Below are 22,260 nucleotides of genomic sequence, written 5' to 3'. Positions count from 1 at the left end.
GGTGCTTGGCTGGCGGTGAGCGTGGACTGGCGGTGTGCATGGACTGGCGGTGTGTATGGACTGGTGCGTGACTGGTGGTGTGCGTGGACTGGAGCTTGGCTGGCAGTGTGCGTGGAATGGTGCTTGGCTGGCGGTGTGCGTGGACTGGTACTTGGCTGGCGGTGTGCGTGGACTGGTGGTGTGTGCGGACTGGTGCTTGGCTGGTGGTGTCCGTGGACTGGAGCTTGGCTGGTGGTGTGCGTGGACTGGAGCTTGGCAGGCGGTGTGCGTGGAATGGTGCTTGGCTGGCGGTGTGCGTTGACTGGCCATACCTCCCTGGAAGTCGCCGGGTGTCTAGTTTTCAGAAATGTGTGGGTTTGGTAGGTTTCCCTAGATGGCCGGCGAGCACCGGGTCAAAAACCAAAGTGACCCCCCTTGCAAAACCAGGTGGTTTTACGATAGGCCATTTTGATGTCACCTCACTATGTTTTGAACCTTGCCTGCCACGGGTACTTGGGCCTCCTACACAAGTGAGGCCCCATTTTTACTGAGAGACCTGGGGGAACGCTGGGTGGTGGTAAATTTGTGTGAGCCCGGTGATGCCACAACTTTCCCACCCCAAAATGTGTGAAAAAAGTGACTTTTTCAGCAAAAATTGAGGTTTGCAGGGGATTCTGGGTAAGGAAACGTTGGGGGATCCACACAAGCCATACCTCCCTCGAAGCCGCCGGGTGTCTAGTTTTCAGAAATGCGTGGGTTTGGTAGGTTTCCCTAGGTGCTGGCCGAGCTAGGGTTCAAAAACTACAGCTCGTCACTTTGCAAAAAAGGGTCATTTTTCACAGCAAAATTGAGGTGTGACCACGTTGCGTTTTGCGCCGTTTCCTGTCGCGGGCACTATGCCGACCCGCACAAGTGAGGTACCATTTTTCTCGTAGGACTTTGGGAAACGCAGGGTGGGTGGAAATTTGGGGATCCACGCAGATTCCAGAACTTTCCATCATAGAAATGTTTGGAAAATGCTTTTTTTTGTCAATTTTTTACGTTTGCAAGGGATTCTGGGTAACAGACCATGGTGGGAAGCAGTCAAGTCACCCCATCCTGGATTCCCCTGGGTGTCTAGTTTTCAAAAATGTATAGGTTTGCTAGGTTTCCCTAGGTGCCGGGAGGGCTAGGGTTCAAAAACTACAGCTAGTCACTTTGCCAAAAAAGGATCATTTTTCACTGCAAAATTGAGGTGTGACCACGTTGCGTTTTGCGCCGTTTCCTGTCACGGGCACTATGCCGACCCACACAAGTGAGGTACCATTTTTCTCATAGGACTTTGGGGAATGCGGGGTGGGTGGAAATTTGTGGATCCACGCAGATTCCAGAACTTTCCATCACAGAAATGTGGAGAAAATGTGTTTTTTTTGTAAATTTTTTATGTTTGCAAGGGATTCTGGGTAACAGACCATGGTGGGAGGCAGTCAAGTCACCCCATCCTGGATTCCCCTGGGTGTCTAGTTTTCAAAAATGTACAGGTTTGCTAGGTTTCCCTAGGTGCCGGCAGGGCTAGGGTTAAAAAACTACAGCTAGTCACTTTGCCAAAAAAGTGTCATTTTTCACTGCAGAATTGAGGTGTGACCACGTTGCGTTTTGCGCCGTTTCCTGTCACGGGCACTATGCCGACCCACACAAATGAGGTACCATTTTTCTCGTAGGACTTTGGGGAACCCGGGGTGGGTGGAAATTTGTGGATCCACTCAGATTCCAGAACTTTCCATCACAGAAATGTGGGGAAAATGTGTTTTTTTTGTCAATTTTTTACGTTTGCAAGGGATTCTGGGTAACAGACCATGGTGGGAGGCACTCAAGTCCCCCCATCCTGGATTTCCCTGGGTGTCTAGTTTTCAAAAATGTATAGGTTTGCTAGGTTTCCCTAGGTGCCGGCAGGGCTAAGGTTCAAAAACTACAGCTCGTCACTTTGCCAAAAAAGGGTCATTTTTCACTGCAAAATTGAGGTGTGACCACGTTGCGTTTTGCGCCGTTTCCTGTCGCGGGCACTAGGCCGACCCGCACAAGTGAGGTACCATTTTTCTCGTAAGACTTTGGGGAACGTGGGGTGGGTGGAAATTTGTGGATCCAGGCAGATTCCAGAACTTTCCATCACAGAAATGTGGGGAAAATGTGTTTTTTTTGTAAATTTTTTACGTTTGCAAGGGATTCTGGGTAACAGACCATGGTGGGAGGCAGTCAAGTCACCCCATCCTAGACTCCCCTGGGTGTCTAGTTTTTAAAAATGTATAGGTTTGCTAGGTTTCCCTAGGTGCCGGCAGGGCTAGGGTTCAAAAACTACAGCTAGTCACTGTGCCAAAAAGGGGTCATTTTTCACTGCAAAATTGAGGTGTGACCACATTGCGTTTTGCGCCGTTTCCTGTCGCGGGCACTATGCCGACCCGCACAAGTGAGGTACCATTTTTCTCGTAGGACTTTGGGGAACGTGGGCTGGGTGGAAATTTGTGGATCCACGCAGATTCCAGAACTTTCCATCACAGAAATGTGGGGAAAATGTGTTTTTTTTGTAAATTTTTTACGTTTGCAAGGGATTCTGGGTAACAGACCATGGTGGGAGGCAGTCTAGTCACCCCATCCTGGATTTCCCTGGGTGTCTAGTTTTCAAAAATGTATAGGTTTGCTAGGTTTCCCTAGGTGCCGGCAGGGCTAAGGTTAAAAAACTACAGCTCGTCACTTTGCCAAAAAAGGGTCATTTTTCACGGCAAAATTGAGGTGTGACCACGTTGCGTTTTGCGCCGTTTCCTGTCGCGGGCACTAGGCCGACCCGCACAAGTGAGGTACCATTTTTCTCGTAAGACTTTGGGGAACGTGGGGTGGGTGGAAATTTGTGGATCCAGGCAGATTCCAGAACTTTCCATCACAGAAATGTGGGGAAAATGTGTTTTTTTTGTAAATTTTTTACGTTTGCAAGGGATTCTGGGTAACAGACCATGGTGGGAGGCAGTCAAGTCACCCCATCCTGGATTCCCCTGGGTGTCTAGTTTTTAAAAATGTATAGGTTTGCTAGGTTTCCCTAGGTGCCGGCAGGGCTAGGGTTCAAAAACTACAGCTCGTCACTTTGCCAAAAAAGGGTCATTTTTCACTGCAAAATTGAGGTGCGACCACGTTTCGTTTTGCGCCGTTTCCTGTCGCGGGCACTAGGCCGACCCGCACAAGTGAGGTACCATTTTTCTCGTAGCACTTTGGGGAACGCGGGGTGTTTGGAAATTTGTGGATCCACGCAGATTCCAGAACTTTCCATCACAGAAATGTGGGGAAAATGTGGTTTTTTTGTAAATTTTTTACGTATGCAAGGGATTCTGGGTAACAGACCATGGTGGGAAGCAGTCAAGTCACCCCATCCTGGATTCCCCTGGGTGTCTAGTTTTCAAAAATGTATAGGTTTGCTAGGTTTCCCTAGGTGCCGGGAGGGCTAGGGTTCACAAACTACAGCTAGTCACTGTGCCAAAAAGGGGTCATTTTTCACTGCAAAATTGAGGTGTGACCATGTTGCGTTTTGCACCGTTTCCTGTCGCGGGCACTATGCCGACCCGCACAAGTGAGTTACCATTTTTCTCGTAGGACTATGGGGAACGTGGGCTGGGTGGAAATTTGTGGATCCGCGCAGATTCCAGAACTTTCCATCACAGAAATGTGGGGAAAATGTGTTTTTTTTGTAAATTTTTTACGTTTGCAAGGGATTCTGGGTAACAGACCATGGTGGGAGGCAGTCAAGTCACCCCATCCTAGATTCCCCTGGGTGTCTAGTTTTTAAAAATGTATAGGTTTGCTAGGTTTCCCTAGGTGCCGGCAGGGCTAGGGTTCAAAAACTACAGCTCGTCACTTTGCCAAAAAAAGGTCATTTTTCACTGCAAAATTGAGGTGTGACCACGTTTCGTTTTGCGCCGTTTCCTGTCGCGGGCACTAGGCCGACCCGCACAAGTGAGGTACCATTTTTCTCGTAGCACTTTGAAGAACGCGGGGTGTTTGGAAATTTGTGGATCCACGCAGATTCCAGAACTTTCCATCACAGAAATGTGGGGAAAATGTGTTTTTTTGTCAATTTTTTACGTTTGCAAGGGATTCTGGGTAACAGACCATGGTGGGAAGCAGTCAAGTCACCCCATCCTGGATTCCCCTGGGTGTCTAGTTTTCAAAAATGTATAGGTTTGCTAGGTTTTCCTAGGTGCCGGGAGGGCTAAGGTTAAAAAACGACAGCTAGTCACTGTGCCAAAAAGGGGTCATTTTTCACTGCAAAATTGAGGTGTGACCACGTTGCGTTTTGCGCCGTTTCCTGTCACGGGCACTATGCCGACCCGCACAAGTGAGGTACCATTTTTCTTGTAGGACTTTGGGGAACGTGGGCTGGGTGGAAATTTGTGGATCCACGCAGATTCCAGAACTTTCCATCACAGAAATGTGGGGAAAATGTGTTTTTTTTGTCAATTTTTTATGTTTGCAAGAGATTCTGGGTAACAGACCATGGTGGGAGGCAGTCTAGTCACCCCATCCTGGATTCCCCTGGGTGTCTAGTTTTCAAAAATGTATAGGTTTGCTAGGTTTCCCTAGGTGCCAGCAGGGCTAGGGTTCAAAAACTACAGCTCATCACTTTGCCAAAAAAGGGTCATTTTTCACTGCAAAATTGAGGTGTGACCACGTTGCGTTTTGTGCCGTTTCCTGTGGCGGGCACTAGGCCGACCCGCACAAGTGAGGTACCATTTTTCTCGTAGGACTTTGGGGAATGCGGGGTGGGTGGAAATTTGTGGATCCAAGCAGATTCCAGAACTTTCCATCACAGAAATATGGGGAAAATGTGTTTTTTTTTTTTCAATTCTTTACGTTTGCAAGGGATTCTGGGTAACAGACCATGGCGGGAGGCAGTCAAGTCACCCCATCCTGGATTCCCCTCGGTGTCTAGTTTTCAAAAATGTATAGGTTTGCTAGGTTTCCTTAGTTGCCGGCAGGGCTAGGGTTAAAAAACTACAGCTAGTCACTTTGCCAAAAAAGGGTCATTTTTCACTGCAAAATTGAGGTGTGACCACGTTGCGTTTTGCGCCGTTTCCTGTCGCGGGCACTATGCCGACCCGCACAAGTGAGGAACCATTTTTCTCTTAGGACTTTGGGGAACACGGGGTGGGTGGAAATTTGTGGATCCACGCAGATTCCAGAACTTTCCATCACAGAAATATGGGGAAAATGTGTTTTTTTTGTCAATTTTTTAAGTTTGCAAGGGATTCTGGGTAACAGACCATGGTGGGAGGCAGTCAAGTCACCCCATCCTGGATTCCCTTGGGTGTCTAGTTTTCAAATATGTATAGGTTTTCTAGGTTTCCCTAGGTGCCGGCAGGGCTAGGGTTAAAAAACTACAGCTAGTCACTTTGCCAAAAAAGGGTCATTTTTCACTGCAAAATTGAGATGTGACCACGTTGCGTTTTGCGCCGTTTCCTGTCGCGGGCACTATGCCGACCCGCACAAGTGAGGTACCAGTTTTCTCGTAGGACTTTGGGGAATGCGGGGTGGGTGGAAATTTGTGGATCCACGCAGATTCCAGAACTTTCCATCACAGAAATATGGGGACATTTTTTTTTTGTCAATTTTTTTACGTTTACAAGGGATTCTGGGTAACAGACCATGGTGGGAGGCAGTCTAGTCACCCCATCCTGGATTCCCCTGGGTGTCTAGTTTTCAAAAATGTATAGGTTTGCTAGGTTTCCCTAGGTTCAGGCAGGGCTAGGGTTCAAAAACTACAGCTAGTCACTTTGCCAAAAAGGGGTCATTTTTCACTGCAAACTTGAGGTGTGACCACGTTGCGTTTTGCGTCGTTTCCTGTCGCGGGCACTATGCCAACCTGCACAAGTGAGGTGCCATTTTTCTCGTAGGACTTTGGGGAATGCGGGGTGGGTGGAAATTTGTGGATCCACGCAGATTCCATAACTTTCCATCACAGAAATGTGGGGAAAATGTGTTTTTTTTGTCAATTTTTTTACGTTTGCAAGGGATTCTGGGTAACAGAACATGGTGGGAGGCAGTCAAGTCACCCCATCCTGGATTCCCCTGGGTGTCTAGTTTTCAAAAATGTATAGGTTTGCTAGGTTTCCTTAGGTGCCGGCAGGGCTAGGGTTAAAAAACTACAGCTAGACTCTTCGCAAAAAAAGTGTACATTTTCAGTGTGAAAATGTGGTGTGTTCACCTTAGGTTTTGAGCCACTTCATGTCGTGGCCACTATGCCTACCCACACAAGTGAGGTACCATTTTTATCGGGAGACTTAGGGTAGTTCAGGTATGTAAAGCAACTGTTATTACCTATTGATTTGTGCTGCATTTCTCCCTTCCAAATGAAAGACATTGTGTAAAAAAAAAGTCATTTTGAAAAATGACCAATAATTGTCATGCAAGCATGAGTATTCCCAATTTCGAAAATGTCCAAATATGCACTGTTTCTAAACTCTGTAATTTGTTCCCATTTCAGAAATACATAGGTGTCTTTCATACCCATTTTTCCATGTATACATTTTCCCACAATAATTGCTATATACCCGGAACAAACAAAAAAAACATTACAAAATGCTGCTCAGTTTTTTACTCTGGGTTCGTTGGGCTCTTGGTGAACCTACAAGTCCTATATATCCCCACAACCAGGAAGGTCCTTCAGATGTAACGGTACATTGCTTTCAAAGAGATGTCATAATTCGAAGATGTTACAGGTGAAAACAATGACTCAAAAGGCTGCTTTTTTCAACAAATTTTTAATTTTTCCTATATTTACCTGTTAGTTTCTATAAAGAAACCTTGATGGTTCTACACAAATCACCCCTTGCTGAATTCAGAATTTTGTCTGCTTTTCAAAAATGTATAGCTTTCCAGGATCCATTATTGCTTTTCTACCCATTTTTACCATTATCTGGAAGGAGGTTGAAAGCACAAAAAATAGCAAAAATAGGGTATGTCCCAGAAAAATGTCAAAACTGTGTAAAAAATGTTGGATTTCTGACAAAAATCTGTAATTCCCTAGAAGCTCGAGAAATTGTGATTTCAGCCCCACAACCCCTTTTTTGATATCATTTGCAGAGAAAAACCCAGACGCTTTTATTTGCAGCCACTTTTCCACATTTTTCACACAAAAAAAAAATGTTGCTGTATTTTGACTAATTTCTGGGAACCCTCTAGGAAAATCCACAAACCCTGGGTACCTTTAGAATCCCCATGATGTTGGAAGAAAAAGATGCAAATTTGGCGTGGATACCTAATGTGGTCAAAAAGTTACAGGGGCCTAAGCGCGCACTACCCCAAATAGCCCAAAAAAGGCTTAGCACTGGCGGGGAAAAGGCCTAGCAGCGAAGGGGTTAAATATGCCAATTGAGTATCAGTCAATGTTTTCATGTTTAGAATAGAGAGCATGTGCACTTTAGCACTGATTAGCAGTGGTAAAGTGCCCAGAGTCCTCAAGTCAACAAAAACGAGGTTTGAACAAGAGGAGGAGAAAGACAAAAACTTTAAGGTGACCCTTCAGAAAGGACCATTTTCCAAACGTTAATAATGTGAAACCTTCTGTTTTGTTTGTTGTAAGAAACTGGATTATTATTAGGTGTGGGTGACTGACCACCTCAATGAATATTCACATTTCTTGTCAGAGTGAACCTTTAAGGTCATTAAATTAATCTGAACTCACCCTCTGAAGGCAATGGTAGAGAGTGACAGGCTTAATTTAAGGCAACATGCAAAGGACCTCACGGCATGTTAAAACAGTGAGAACACCCACGCAACACCCATGGAATGCCTACCCAGGGCAGAGTAACAAAATGCAGCAATTTGCACTGTGTTGCATTACTCCTGATTTTTGGAACCCCACAAAGTGGCTTTGTGTGGCTTAATAAATCTGACTTAAGGTTTGCGTTGCTCTTACAGCACGTTGCGTGGTGCAAGACTGATGCAAACCTGGTCATAAATATGGCCCTGCAGAGACAGTAGTCTGATAGCACAAAACCAGGATCCTTCAGCAACCAGACAGGGGATACACAAGAATTGTCCTGGCATGCTATTTTCTGCCTTTCAAGTAGCAAAAATGTTACATGTGGCTCAACAGATCTGTCAGGTAGGAGTTTACACTGTGGTGTCAACAGACTACCCACAGCACCCACCATGTATATTGTATTGAGTTCAGAGAAGTCATCTTTGCTCAATCAGATCAGTCTCTAATGTGCTCCTGACAAAAATTTCACAACTAGTACACACCTCCTACTGGCCTGAGCACAGGCAGGGAGTTGCTGGAGACAGAGTTAATGCAAATTAGCCCCAGCTAACTTACTTTCCTTAATATGTATTGAAAATCTAAATTCATCATAGAATTGGATTTTTAATACCTATTAAAAATAGTTGTTTACATTTTTGCTGTTCCCATTTCCAAGATACTGTATGACTGTAATGGTCTGTACTCTGGTTTTCAGCAAAGGACAGCTAGGCCTGCCACACTGAAAATAGCTTTTGGGCCTTTCCACTGTAGACACATGGTCAAATTAATTTTCGATGTGACCGACTTTTAACTGTCATATATCTTGCCTTGTGTGCTACAACTCCTACCTAGAAGTAGCTTAATAATATTTCAAAGGAAGGTCTTTTAAACATTTTAAAAAGGGTTACACTGTTGCACGGTGGGTTTTGCACTGCAGCAGTCAGGTTACACAGGGTAGGACTTTAGCCATGTTGGCACTTCCACTGTAGTGTATTGCACAATTGGTGCAACGGTCCTCAAGTTGCATTTAACTTGCAGGCCCTGCTTGCACTTTCTACAGTGCATAATAGTGATATACAAGCAAGCTAAATGTGCCAATTGGGAATAATCCAATGTAACCACATTTAAAGGGGGAGCACAGGCACATTACACCTGGTAAGCAGGAGTAAAGTGCACAGTGTTCTAAAACCAGCAGAAACAGGGTCAATCAAAAGTTCGAAAACTGTGGTGACCATGCAGGAAAAGCAGATTTCCTACATTTGGGTCCTGCTAAATCCAATTGAGGATCTATAGTTAGAATATTCTCCATACTATACATTACTACTCTGATTTAAGGGCCTCCCTATGTGTTCTCTGTTAATTCAGATTTGGGTGGTAACAGAAGCAATAGTCAAAAAAGGATTACACAATCCTTGGTAATTCCTTGGATCTGTGGCGTGTTATCCAGAGAGTCCATCAACAGTGGAGTCTCCAGGATAAGGACCGGGGAGAAATGAGGAATTGCTGCAGGAACTGAGACAGCCATTTCGGATTCTCCAAGTGATTATTATTTGTCAGAGGACCCTTGGAGTACCACTTGTAATTCCCAGCAAATCTACCTCCCTCTGGTATCAGTGACTCTGGGAAGAAATATCAGAGAAGATAATGGAGATTTCCAAATGAGGGGCAAAAACAGGATCTAAATGTATGTATTTCGTAACATTGAGAAATGTATAGCCAGTTTTATTTTGAGACAGAGCCCACCATGCTACAGAACTTTACCTTAAGAAGTAAGGGGCATATCAACAACAACCGCCGATAATTATCGCAAAGCGCATTTAGCGCTAGGATCATTATCGCCGGCTAGCATGAAGTTTTATCGCTGAGATAGCGTTCTATTAGCAACGCTTATCTCAATAGCGATAAAAATCCTCACGCTAACAGGCTAACGTGAGATTATCGCTGGAAACCCAGCGATAATCTTACGTTACCTTGTTGATAGGGACAAGCAAACTTAGCCATGATATCCTCCTTCCATAGGATATCATGGCTAAGTCAGAAAAATACCAGACGTAAAAAAGCAGCGTTAACCGCGGTTAGCGCTGCTTTTTTTGTCTCTAACAGGGTTAGCGATATTCTTGATAATAGGAGAAATGAAGCTTAGCGACATTTCTCCTATTATTTTACTCTGGAACGCCCCCTTTACATCTCATTAGAGATGCAAGGGGAAGCGTAGAGTAAAAGGGTGCTAACATGCGAATTTTCATGTTAGCACCCTGTTGTTGATAGGGTGCTAGTTTTATCTCTGCTTTTTTGGCTTTTAAAACACAATGGGGCATATCAACAACACCCGGCGATAATTATCGCTCAGCGTTCTTAGCGTGAGGATAATTATCGCCAGCTAGCGTGAATTTTTATCGCTGAGATAGCGTGCTATTAGCAACGCTTATCTCAATAGCGATAAAAATCCTCACGCTAACAGGCTAACGTGAGATTATCGCTGGAAACCCAGCGATAATCTCACGTTACCTTGTTGATAGGGACAGGCAAACTTAGCCATGATATCCTCCTTCCATAGGATATCATGGCTAAGTCAGAAAAATACCAGACGTAAAAATGCAGCGTTAACCGCGGTTAGCGCTGCTTTTTTTGTCTCTAACAGGGTTAGCGACATTCTTGATAATAGGAGAAATGTCGCTTAGCGACATTTCTCCTATTATTTTACTCTGGAACGCCCCCTTTGCATCTCATTAGAGATGCAAGGGGAAGCGTAGAGTAAAAGGGTACTAACATGCAAATTTGCGTGTTAGCACCCTGTTGTTGATAGGGTGCTAGTTTTATCTCTGCTTTTTTGGCTTTTAAAGCCAAAAAAGCAGAGATAAAGCCCTTGTTGATATGCCCCAATGTTGTTTTATTTGTTCAGTCATTTTGATTATATCTTACAGATCCTACAACACCTTTAGTTTTCTATGAAAGAAAGTAATTTTTATTTTCACATTTTTCTTATTATAAGAATTTAAGGGGCATATTATCAAGGGCTAGCGATATTTTTATCGCCACGTTTGCGTCCGTTTTCGGACGAAATGCGACGATAAAAATATCGCTTTATTTACAAGAGCACGCTAACGCGTGTTTAATGAGATTAGCGCTGACTTCAACATCGTATCGCCTTGCATCACTAATGAGATGCAAGGGAGGCGTGTCCCGTGAAACAACAATGGATATGATCCCTAACTCAGCTTCTCTCTATTTACAAGTGTATCGCTAACACGCATAGCGATATTGAAATCAGCGCTAACCGGGTATTTCGCCGGTTTGTAATGCCTGCTATTTTTCTTACTAAGCCGTATCTATAATGGGAGGTGGACTGTTATGATGAGTCCACGTCTCCCTATCTACAAGGTTTTCCCTTACGCGGTTTTCTATCGCTGGAATTCCGGCGATTTTGACTCTTTCCGCCGCTTTTGCCTGGATTTCTATTGCCTCGGCGATGCGCGTTGGTAATAGTGCGCTAACCGGGCGATAGATTTCGGCGATAGTTGGCATTAACATTTACACGCTAATTGCGGCCAGCGATAAATATTGCTGCCGCTTGATGAAATGCCCCTATATTTCATATTTAAACTCATATTTTTCAAAGAGGAAATGATAGAGTTATCAGCCCTATGAAAATGTTATTACCATTTGCGGTCCATTTTTTCCCTTTAATAATGGTCCTACTGATTATATTCGAATGGGAATCATCGGAGTAAATATGTGAGCAGATAAAATAACATAGTAGAATAAAATAGGAATTGCTTTTTCCTCGTGAATTGTACAGAAACAGACACCAAACAATCGAGAAACATTATATTAAGTGCTGGTCTGCTACAGAATGACTTCAGTGTCTACTCTAAATAGAGGGTATATTTGCATTTATAGAGAATCTTCATGTTACAATGCATTACAAAACAGCATAAAATGTCTTTAACTCTCTTGCAAACGATGTTCAAAGAAACATGGATAAACGACCTTGCTATCCGATCACCAAAATGAATTGATAGGACATTGGCAGGCATCAATTGTACAGGTGTGCAAAATTAGTGTAATTTGCTTTAGTGTAATTATTCAGTTTTCTGTGAAATTTAAACAAAATTATACATAGTTACGTGACATGAAAATCATTTAGCGCTTTAATTTTAGTACAAAATGCAAAATATCAGCACTTTTTGACACAGGATGCGTTTTACGCTAAAAAGAAAACCAAGGAAAACACGTGTCGCAAGCAACAGCTGTTCGTGTGCTGTCAATCTGCGTATTCCGAAACGATTGCAGTAACATTTTCAACTGAACAGCGTGATGTGGAGTATGATGTATATTTGGTAATTTCGCATAACACGAAATTGCCGAGATTATTCGAAATTTGATGGTATAATTTACATTTGGCCTACGCCTAATAGTAAAACATGTTCACAGAGACACTTGAGGAAATATTTGGTTTACTTGGAAACGGGGTTTAAAAATATAACGTCATAACCATTGTATCAATTTCAATACATTCAACAACTTAAGGGATGCAATGCTTGCATTGGAATCTACCAATGTCCAAATTGCTGACAGAGTCAAAGTTTTAGGCTTGGTTTTGAGGATATGTTAATATTAGAAAAGATGAGAAATGCATTTACAAGAATCAACGAAAGAAAGAGAGCAGACTCCATTCAAAACACTAGCTGCTTCGTAGTTGGAAGGAACCATGAATTCTGACCTAAAAGTAACCAGACACAGACACACAACCATACCTGTGACATCTCAATAAATCTATTTCTAGAGTGTTTCGCAGGTGTCAGGAGTGTCACTCTAGAGGCAAATATATCATTGATCCCACTGACGAACAACATCACCAAAAACTCCTCCTGTCACCTGCACTGACCAAGAAAGTGTCTGTGAATCTGTCACTGTCACCAATGAAGTAGATTCTAGAATGGATTATATCCTGAAAAGAGGGGAAAGGGACAAGTCCATTTACCTTAATACTGCAATCTGCAGTCTTACCTCCAAAGTCCATTCAGAAAAAGCAAATCCACTGTAAGTGCATCAAAGAAAGAGCCCATGAAGGTCTCCTGAAGTGTGCAATTCAGTGGATATATTGTTGCAAGGAAAATAGTGCTTACTGCTGGCTATGGACATACACTGTACAGCTCCCACTCCCTGGGGGAAAATTCACAAGAACGTGTGATAACTACCGCAAGAGTGGCGGAACGCAACTTTCAATATCCCAGCCCATTGTGGTAAAATAACCCCGTGTCAACGTGGAATTCACGACACGGAGGTAGCATGCGATAGTATGCCGACAACGCGGCCAATGTCCGTGATACAGCCACCCCGACGGAGATAAAAACACAAACCACAACACTAGAAAACTTGTGATGAGCCGATCCGCGAGGAGGAAAGCAGGGATAAACTCATGCCCAACTTCCCCCAAACATTTGGCAACGCGATCGCGGAGTTGGCTATTAACCACGCTAGAGTGATGATTATCGGCAATTTTAACTATTGGCCACACAATGCGCGAGAAACCCCCTGCTCGGCGGACTTCACTGACCTGCTAACCGGAATGAACTTCACCCAGCACATCAAGGTAGCCACCCATATAAAAGTTCATATACTGGACCAGGTTTGGACATCCAACCTCGTGGTCACTGACCTACAGATCACCCCCTGCACCTGGTCTGATCACCACTTTATCTCCTTCTCAACCCCTAATATCCTCTCCACCAAAGCCCTCCTCAAGATTCCTCGATGGTCAGGAACTGGAGCTGGGTAGACACCTCAACACTCTGCACCCTTCAGGCCACTTCCATGCCCTTCTCCCCTCCGTCCAATGGCCACCCGACTTCACCGCACGTTCAGGCCGAGAACATTAATGCCTGGCTGGCTTCGGCAAGAGATAGCCTGGCTCCCATGAGAAAACTCAAAACCAAGCGGTCCCATGATGCCCAGTGATGGTTCACCAACAATCTCAAAGAGATGAAACTCGCCTTGTGCCAAACCGAACGCAAGTGGAGACAGGACTGTTGCCCTATCAAAACATCTATCTTCACATCGGCCCTCAAAGACTATAGGAGCGCCATTCTCAGAACTAAATCAGATTATTTTTCTCTGAAAATCCTGGAATCCGCTAACAAAGCTAAAGACATCTTCTCCATTGTGGATGAACTTGTCAAACCTGACCGCGTCACCGTTAAACCTACCCCCTCACAATCCCTCTGTGACTCTCTCAACACTTACTTTATAGACAAAATCACCAGAATCAAAGCTAGCATCCCCAAGCCCACCCTTACCCTGATCCTGACTGCCCTTACCACAATCCTCTCCATCTTGATCTTTTTCCACCGATCACTCAGGAGGTCTTCTGCTCCCTCCTCAAAAGGGTCCGCTCAGGCTCCCCGACAGACAGCTGCCCACCTCACATCGCTCGGGAGGTCTTCTGTCACCTTCCTGAACCTCCCCTATCACTCCTCAACAACTCCCTCTCCACGGGCATAGTCCCTAATCTTTTCAAGACTGCGGAAGTCACACCTATCCTAAAAAAAATAGGCTCTCACCCTCTTGTTCCTAGCAACTTCCGCCCAATATCATTGCTACCCTTCCTAGGGAAAGATCTGGAGTCCCATGTAGCAAACTGCCTGAGTACATTTGTGGAATCCTCCCACTATCTAGACTCCCATCAAGCTGGTTTCAGACCTGAACATTCTACTGAGTCCATTGTTCTGGCGGTCCACGATGAACTTAGGAAGGGAGCTGATCAGAATTCCACGCACGCACTAGTGCTCCTGGACTTGTCGGCGGCTTTCAACACCGTCGACCACAATTTATTGGTTGACCGAGTCGAGAGCGCCGGCATCCGGGGGCTCCCACTAAAATGGATCATCTCCTTCCTCAACGATCGCTACCAAGTAGTTCGTCTCTCCAATTTTTCCTCTGAGAAAAAAAGACTGACCTGTGGGTTCCCCAGGGCTCTTCTCTCTCCCCTCTTCTATTTAATCTATATATTTTCCGACTGATTTCAGATCTCCGGAAGAGAGAAGTAGTCACATTTAATTACGCTGACGACCTTCAGCTTGTCTTCACCATAGACTCGTCACCCTCCTCTATGGAGAATTTCCAATCGACCATGAATTTCATCAGCAATTGGATGAACTCTAACCAGTTAAAGCTCAACCCTGATAAGACGGAGCTGGTTCTCACAGGGACCTCAGCTAACCCTTGGAACTTGAACTTCTGGCCCCATTCCCGGGGATGCCCACCCTCCCCAGTCAGCTCGGTCAAAAGCCTAGGTATCACAATTAGCAGTGATCTCACCATGAAGGCCCAGAGTAACTCGGTGGTCTCTGCCTGCTTCTTCCACTTGCGAAAAAGTCAAATTATCGCAATTTCCGCGAGCGGAACGGAAATTTAGCCCAGGCCTAGTCCACATCAAGCTGACACAATGAATACACGGACACACTTGCTCAGATGGTGTGAATGGCTATGGGCATGTGCGCAAGGCCACATTTATTAGCAGGCACACCTACCGAGTGACAACTGTGTTGGATGTGTGTGGGGTGGGTGCACATCAGCCACCAAGGCCTGCCTGGTGCAGTCAGAAATCAACAGCAGTGTACATCGTAAAGGACACAGCCATACAACCAGAAAGGTCCCATGATTTGTGCTTTACAGAGTTAGTGGCCCGGATGCACTACGTCCTACATGGGCCTGCCGCCACGGGCCGCTGACTTGCGGTGCACTGGGGCAGAGTCACGAGTGCAGAGCAGGTTCTCATAGGGGCTTTTCGTGGAGTGTCTCTGTGGACAGTGGAAGGTGTGCCCCCAGGGCAAGATGCAGAGGGCAGGACCACGCAGAAACAGTCACTATGGCGGAGAGTAATGGGACAGACACATGTCGGACACCAAGTCCTGTCTAGCCAGATGAAGATGCAGGAAACCACCAGCCCCTGCACTCAGTCACCACCAAGGTCCAACCAGATAGTGCCCATGGCTCATTGCGCACAGAGTTAGTGGCACCAGTGCCGTTAGGGGATGCCGCCTGCGAGGAGGCGTGTCCAATGGTGTTGGCTCCTCCACATCTTGGCCAGGACACAGTTCCACATGTATGACATACTGGACCGCAGTGTAGGCCTGAGGCAGCGGTCAGCACGGGCCATTCACCTAGTGTCGCCGGCTTAGGTTGGTGAGGCGCAAGGGAAAACAGCAACTCATGTAAGACTGACATTGATTTTTAAAAGTTACATCCACTGCAATCTGAAAGGAAAGCTAGTTTTTAATTAACATGCGTATTTTGCACAAGTGAAGTTACATGTATTCTTGCACTTCACTTGGTCACGTGCATACTTGATTAAAATGAAATTCGAACCGGCATTTCCAAAGGTTGACGAAGGCTGCATGAGACAGCTGAAACGCGTTCCAAAGACAAGCTGCTGGGATTTTAAAGACAATAAAGTCGACGACAACTTGCACCCCTGAGTGCAGGCTTCTTCTTTTATTTGGGAGGAAATCAGGTGAATATATATCAAAATATATATATGTATTTATATTAACTACTGGCGGTCGCCAGTAGATAGTTATAGATAGGACCTATTTTCCATAGGAAATCCGCAACATTCTATTGGGAATATCTTTGGCGCCGATTGACGAATCTTCGCGCAATTCTCTAAACTTTTGGCCAGCTCCGCTTCCCTCCTACCCTGAAAGATTTGCGGTGATCCATGAAGCGGGGGCCGAGAAAAAAGGGGGTCCCAAAACACGTTTTCCCCATGCAATTTCCCATAGGATCTGTTGGTGCAGCTACAGCCCGAACCGCTGAACGGAATGACACCAAATTTGGCAAAGAGGTAGTCCTCAGTTCAGACTCGTGCCTTTTGCATATTTGGTGTGAATCTGTTCAGTAGTTCCTGAGAAAATTAGGGTAAAAAAGTTAGTGATATCTATGGCCGCGGAGGACCCGCGGACCGTTCCCGCACCGTAAGCGCACCTTCCCCGAACGGAGCACGCACCCTCCCGATCGCGCTCTGAATGCTAATTGGCTGTCGAGCGTCTCTCTACATTCAAAACCAGGAACTGTTGGCGGCCATTTTATGCCTCTGTAGAAGCGAGGCTGAAGATGGAAGGGGAATAAGTGTGTAAAAGATATAAAGGCGGGCAGAGTGGAAATACTCTGACCCTCTAGATCTGCTTAGGGGGTCCCAAAAGGACCCCCTGTGGCCCCCCTTTTTAAAAAAAAAAAAAGCGGCGATGGATGCACGGATTCTCTGGCGGTAGGTGCGCGGATCCACAGCAACGTTTTTTGAAAAACGACAAGAAATCATTGGTTGTATAACAACTTTCTACACTGAAAGGTAGGGTGTATATTTTTGTTTTTTAAAGGTATGATTGTTATTGGTTAACAAAAACAGATTGTAAGGAACATTATATATGATAAGCTGATATGTTGAAAAGTCAAGCACACTTCCTGTCTTGTGTAGGAACATTGTGTGCTGAACTTGTGACCTGTGAGCTCAGTGCAGTGTTCCATTAACTTTTTCTATGGTAAGAGGCAGAAGGCAGATTGGGGGAAGGGTTGAAATGTATTTCAGTTGGAAAGGGTAAAATGTTTAACCAATAGAAATGTGTGTTTGCTTTTGAGTTTATGTGCGAGGGATTGTGATTTGATGTTTACATGTATATGTGTGGAAAATGAAAGGGAAACTTTTCCATTCTTTGCTTTTGTTGAGAGGTGCACAGTGCAGAGATTCTGTAAAAGAAAATATGGTGAGTGATTGATATACTCCTTAATCTGCAAAAGAACTTGAAAGATGAGTTATTTAATTGTGAGGGGATGTATGTAGACTATTTTGATTTTAATCAGACTAATGTATCTTTCCTGCTAAAGTGTAGGGAGTACTTTTTTTCTCTACAATGTGTGTGCATGTAGAAACCATTCTGTGATAGGCATTTGTGTTTTTCATGTGTTTGTAGACAGATAACTGTGCAGTTTTTATATTTTGGTACAATTAGAAACCAGTCATTGTTTATGAATTTGTGAAATGAGTTATGTTATGTTTCTATACTAAAATGTAGTACTACTTCTAGATAAAGAAATGTGGTTTCATATAGTGCAAGAGAAAGTGTTGTTTGTCTAGAGTCACACAGTGAGTCTGTGTGCATTTGGGAACCACTGTGAGAGAAGCATTTGGTAATATCGTGCATTTGCTGACAGATGACTGTTTTAAAACCAGTCAGGTTGTCAAGTTTTAGTAGCATTAGAAGACAGTTATGGCTTATGCTTTCATTAAATGAGTGAGGCATTGACAGTAAATTGCAGTCGTGAAATATGTAGATTGTGTGCAGTTCCCTTACCACTTGCACTGTAGTGAATGAGTTTTGGTAAGCTCATAGGGATAGTGGTGCTTGTCTAGAATCACACTGTGAGTTAGTGTGTATTTGGGATCAGTGTGAGAGAATCATTTGGTAACATCATGTATTTGCTGACAGATAACTGTTTTAAAATCTGTCATGTTGTGAAGTTTTAGTAGCATTAGAATCCAGTCTTTGCTTATATGTTGATTAAATGAGTCATGCTTTGACACTGATGTGCTGTACTTAAATATGTAGATTGTGTGCAGTACCATTAACTCTTCCAGACTAGTGAATGAGTTTTGGTAAACTCCTAGGATAGTGTTGCTTGTCTAAAATCACACTGTGAGTCTGTGTGCATTTGGGTAAGGATTGTGAGAGAAGCATTTGGTAACATCGTGTATTTGCTGACATATAACTGTTTTAAAACCTGTCATGTTGTCAAGTTTTAGTAGCATTAGAAGACAGTTATGGCTTATGCTTTCATTATATGAGTCAGGCATTGACAGTAAATTGCAGTCGTGAAATATGTAGATTGTGTGCAGTTCTCTTATCACTTCCCGTGTAGTGAATGAGTTTTGGTAAACTCCTAGGGATGCTGGTGCTTGTCTAGCATCACACTGTGAGTCTTTGTGCATTTGGTAACCACTGTGAAAGAAGCGTTTGGTAACATTGTATATTTGCTGACAGAAAACTGTTTTAAAACTTGTCATGTTGTCAAGTTTTAGTAGCATTAGAAGCCAGTCATTGCTTATGCGTTGATTAAATGAGTCAGGCATTGACACTAAAGTGCAGTCGTGAAATATGTAGATTGTGTGCAGTTCCCTTACCACTTCCACTGTAGTGAATGAGTTTTGGTAAGCTGCTAGGGATAGTGTTGTTTGTCTAGAATCACACTGTGAGTCTGTGTGTATTTGGGAACCACTGTGAGAGAAGTGTTTGGTAACATTGTGTATTTGCTGACAGAAAACTGTTTTAAAACTTATCATGTTGTCAAGTTTTAGTAGCATTAGAAGCCAGTCTTTGCTTATGCGTTGATTAAATTAGGCAGGCATTGACACTAAAGTGCAGTCGTGAAATATGTAGATTGTGTGCAGTTCCCTTACCACTTCCACTGTAGTGAATGAGTTTTGGTAAGCTGCTAGGGATAGTGTTGTTTGTCTAGAATCACACTGTGAGTCTGTGTGTATTTGGGAACCACTGTGAGAGAAGTGTTTGCTAACATCGTGTATTTGCTGACAGATAAGTGTTGTAAAACATGTCATGTTGTCAAGTTTTAGTAGCATTAGAAGACAGTTATGGCTTATGCTTTCATTATATGAGTCAGGCATTGACAGTAAATTGCAGTTGTGAAATATGTAGATTGTGTGCAGTTCCCTTACCACTTGCACTGTGGTGAATGAGTTTTGGTAAACTCATAGGGATAGTGGTGCTTGTCTAGAATCACACTGTGAGTTAGTGTGTATTTGGGATCACTGTGAGAGAAGCCTTTGGTAACATCATGTATTTGCTGACAGATAACTGGTTTAAAACCTGTCATGTTGTGAAGTTTTAGAAGGATTAGAATCCAGTCTTTGCTTATGCGTTGATTAAATGAGTCATGCTTTGACACTGATGTGGTGTACTTAAATATGTAGATTGTGTGCAGTACCATTAACTCTTCCAGAGTAGTGAATGAGTTTTGGTAAACTCCTAGGATAGTGATGCTTGTCTAAAATCACACTGTGAGTCTGTGTGCATTTGGGTAAGGATTGTGAGAGAAGCATTTGGTAACATCGTGTATTTGCTGACATATACCTGTTTTAAAACCGGTCATGTTGTGAAGTTTTAGTAGCATTAGAAGCCAGTCTTTGCTTATGCTTTGATTATATGAGTCAGGCTTTGACATAAAAGTGCAGTCCTGAAATATTAAGATTGTGTGCAGTTCGCTTACCACTTCCACAGTAGTGAATGATTTTTGGTAAACTCCTAGGTATAGTGGTTGTTGTCTAGAATCACACTGTGAGTCTGTGTGCATTTGAGAACCACTGTGAGAGAAGCATTTGGTAACATTGTGTATTTGCTGACAGATAACTAATTTAAAACCTCTCATGTTGTCAAGTTTTGGTAGCATTAGAAGCTAGTCTTTGCTTATGCATTGATAAAATGAGTCAGGGTTTGACACTAAGGTGCAGTACCATTTACTATTCTGTTCACAGTGGCAGAACTGAACATTTAAAAGTTTTACCTAAGCACTGTCCTAGAAGTAGTCTTATTTAGTCAGTTTCTAAGTACCAAATAGATTGCTTCAAATAAAAGTGTTCTCACATACTATACACTTGTCTTTTACACCTTCAATTCCCTAGTCAGTATCCATACACTTCCATGAAACATCCTGTCACTTCCTTTGCAGTCCTCTAGAGACCCATTCAACAGCATGTACTAATCCATTGACTGTGCCAAAACTCAAACACTTATAAATTCACCTAGACACTCTCTTTCCAGTACTCTAATGATTCAGTCAGTGCCTAAGTATTCATGTACTGAGCCAGGTCTTAGCACATGGACTACGTCAAACCCATATCCACTATGCATGCAGTCCTCTAACCACCTACACACTTGTCTTTCACACCTTCAATTCCCCAGTCAGTATCCGTTCACTTCCAGCAAACACCCTGTCACTGCCGTTGTACTCCTCTAGTGACCCATTCAGCATCATGTACTAATCCATTCACAGCGCCAAACCCTAATAATATATATTTATTATTATAAAAAGTAAAGTTTGAAAAAAAAATTAATAACGTTTTTGGTTGTTCTCTTAACTGCTGTGTGACTCTTTCTTGTTCTTATTACTGTTATTTGATGGAGTCCACCATGGTGTTAAATTTTGGAGCACTTATCGCTGGAATACTGGTGATATCTGCAGTTTGCACCAACTTCTGAATAGTGTGTTAGATTTATCTCAACTTTACTTCCATTAAAGTGCTGATAATGAAATGGAGAGTAGCCGTTCCCGTGCAAAAAGACACAAGGTGCACCTTTGCGATTTATTCTAAACACTAAAATCCTGTATTGTATTGCACTGAGGTATTGGCTGCACTTACAGTGTACACAAAAAATCTATTAAGAAATCTCATTGTATTTATATTGATTGGGAATAGTGCGTCAGGTGCTGGATCTTGACGAGATACACTGCTCAGTTCGTATATTATTGTGCAGACGAAAAAAATCACATCACAACTTTCACATCAATTGCAATGCGAAACAAATTCCGGCGATAAGACATGTTAGCACCAGGGATTTTACACCTTCTTTCTGCTGGTGTTAAGCAGGACAACTACCTGCACCATGAAAGGGAACACAGCCAAGAGCCACACCAGAACACCCACAGGTGCCATAGAGTCAATGAGCATGATACAGGGATACCCATGAGGGCCAGAAGACTCATCTCAACAACTCCAGGACCACCAATGCCCCCCAAACCCACATCTTAGTAAGTGTGTCCCTGTGGTCATTGTCTTAGCATGATAGGCACAAGCCCTGCAACATCACAGTGTGCTGTCACCTCAGCGTTGGCAGTGAGCCTCGATGTGTAGCTACGTACGCATCCTCCTGCATGCACAACTGGCGTGTGCTGGTCTGTTGTTCACAGGTCAGTGCAGGGGTGTGCCTATCTGGCAAGGGGAACGGGGTGTCTCAGACATGTCCGTGTACAGGAAGTGCGGTAAGTGTGTCTCTGTGTTCTGGTGTGGCCTGTTACAAGAGCCGCAGCAGTCGATGTTGTAAAGTGGCATGCACCACCTCCAAACGGCACTGTGATGTTGTAGTTGGAATGTAGCAGGACATGCGCAAATAGGCATTACAATGGCGTGCCGTACGAGTGCACGAGATACAACAGCTCACCGTAAAAAAGTGTGGGGGCTCGTGGGAGGGAGGAGCAGCCGTTTGGCAACATAACACACAGTGAACTCGACCATGTGCCACATGCTGGGCATCTCATCCATGATGACCACGGTCGCAGACATCCCACAACACCAACGACTGGCCTTTGTACACATCCTGTATGAATGCAGCGTGGTTTTCACTTCTATGCTCGTTCAGTGGTGTGATGTTGGCAGGTTGTGTGACTTGTGCTCCTTGTTGGTGTGTTTCATTTTGGCCATTGTTAGTCCATATGTGTGTTGTACTTAA

The sequence above is a fragment of the Triturus cristatus genome, chromosome 9, assembly GCF_964204655.1.
Source record: "Triturus cristatus chromosome 9, aTriCri1.1, whole genome shotgun sequence".
Taxonomy (NCBI): Eukaryota; Metazoa; Chordata; class Amphibia; order Caudata; family Salamandridae; genus Triturus; species Triturus cristatus.
Note: the sequence above shows the minus strand (reverse complement) of the source record.